Below are 2,500 nucleotides of genomic sequence, written 5' to 3'. Positions count from 1 at the left end.
TTTCCATTAAAAAAGTAAAAAAAAAAAAAATAGTATCTATTATGAGGCATTTAGCACCGTCGTTTTTTCTCACTGACTTAACGTTGGCAAAATAGTAGAAATATTTGCATTTTATGGTATCACCGTTATTTTTCTTCGGCATTTGTTATTATTAAACTACAATTCATATTGTAAATTCTTTTATCTGGCCAGCCCCCCCCCCCCCCCCCCCCCCATTCCATTGACTGTTGTTGCTGTGGGTGTAAACAATACGTAGCAAGACCGGTGGCACTTCTACAATGTAATTAAAAATTCACCCTCGAATGGAGCCGCCGCTTAAAAAGACACGATTCGTCAAACGGAAGAGGGAGAGACACGGCAGACAGACCAAGCCACACAGTGGCTTGGTCTGTCTGCCTGCCAACATTAAGACTGAGGCTTAATGTTAGGGATCGCCTCTGCCTGAACCACAATCCTCAACCTAATCTTCCACAATCTCTTCTTCTCCTCTCCCTTTTCTTCTCTTCTCCATCTTCAAACATCCACTTCCTAAGGTGTGAGAGCCGTGTTGAAAGGATAAAAGTCGGATTTTGTGCCAGTCATGAACAGCCTAGGGGAGCGGCCCGGAATTCCCGTTTAGTTGCCTACCCCTTACCCGTAAAGGGGACCCTGAGGGGTGGACCATTTCTCTCCCCAATGAGTCTAGCCGCTTTATATACTAGACCCACTGATTTTAATCCCCCTAATTCCCTAACCCTAGGCACTCCTTTGACCAGGACTCAACATCTATTATCACCTCAGTCCAGTCCAAATCATCCACCCAGATCATTACTCAACCTCCAGGAACATTCCTCCTCTCCTAACATCCTCTACTTCATCTACCCCTCCTACCGTATTACCACTCAGCAGTCTTATTATCCATCTCCCAGCAGTACTACTTCATTCACTCTCACCACTCTCTCTTCCACAGGACCCCGTTCGTCTACTACCCCTATAACTTTTAAAGTACTCTGTTTAGCCCAGCCATATGGGATCGATTTTTTGTGATCCCCTCTACAGCCCCTTAATCTGATAACATTCTCCTCTTCCAACAATGCCCCCCAAAACAAGTACACAAAGTTTCCTTCTGCAGCCTTATCACAGTTACAACTGAATACCAAGCTAAAGCAATATCTACCATGACTGACTTTACTGGTAAACCCATTCCTGCCCAGCCTTGGCCCTCCCTTAATACCTGTACCGTCACTGTATCCATCTCTCCAACAAGCTGCCCTGTCTACGACAAGATAACATGCTTACACCTCATCCATCCTTCATTCCCTCTGCTTCCATTCCCTCTACACTCAAAGTAATTGATATCCAACCTCCTCCTATTCATATTCCCCCTACACACTTTCTTCCCATTCCCTATCAGCACATCTAGTTTCCCCTGCTTCATCTGTATCATCCTCCCTTCCTTCCCCATTATCCATTCCGATTCCTGCTGGATACACATGTGACCCTTTGTCACAACAGCCCCCTTCCCTGGATCCTCTCCCTCCTGCCATTTTTCCTAAAACTATGATCTAATTGTCCTTAAACCTCCCTTTTTCTTTCTGCTAAACTCAACTTTAGCCCACGAACATCCTTGCAGAAAACCAAACTTCTTCCTTTGGCAACTTTGACCTTATCACCCGTCTTAACCACAGCTAAAGTCCATTTACTCACTCTCTCTACCCTAACCCCTTTTTGCCCCTTTCAGTGACATACTGTTCTGAACTGCTATACGAATTTTGACATGTAGCACATTCAATAATCAATTAACCCTCCCTTTATACCTTTTTCCCTAATACACCTTTTGATAGTATTATATGACCTTTGATGTCTATCAAATTTATTTTGCTTGTAACCATTAATCATTAAGCATTTTATCTGATCTTTACTTTGTGTTAATACTTCTTTTAGTGACTTATTCATCATATCCTAGTTGACCTGGAGATTGGTTGATACTGAGATTGAAATTGAAACATTTAATAATCTAAACATTTACAGTTTTATTAGCTGAACAAGTATATATTACATAATATATACAAAGAATACTATGGGGTTTATCCTTTTGAGAAATGAAGTTATCTTTAAGGTTAGAGAAATCGGACCTACTTCCCTGTTCTTAAATCTACTTCCTTGTCATTTAAACTTGCCAGACATAATTCAATGAACCTGTAGTCTAACTGTATCATATATTTTGAAGATACATTGTATCCTCGATTACAGTCCAGTTCCCCCTTGATTTTTTGCTTCTTGATTGTGGTCGAAGTATTTTCGTTTGAATTTCATCTCTAGTAGAATCTGAGCTTTTTTGGTATTCTGTTTTTCAATTACTGAATGGGACAGTAAGGTCACCTAATATCATAATGCTTCGGATTCCCGTTCTAAAAGAGCTATGGAATCCGCGTATCAGAATCTCTACTACCTTTATTACTGTTACCATGTTCTTTGAGTCTTTTATTACCTTATTTTGTTGTTGTTGCAGTTTTTCAAA

This window comes from Penaeus chinensis, chromosome 5 (assembly GCF_019202785.1).
Source record: "Penaeus chinensis breed Huanghai No. 1 chromosome 5, ASM1920278v2, whole genome shotgun sequence".
Taxonomy (NCBI): domain Eukaryota; kingdom Metazoa; phylum Arthropoda; class Malacostraca; order Decapoda; family Penaeidae; genus Penaeus; species Penaeus chinensis.
Note: the sequence above shows the minus strand (reverse complement) of the source record.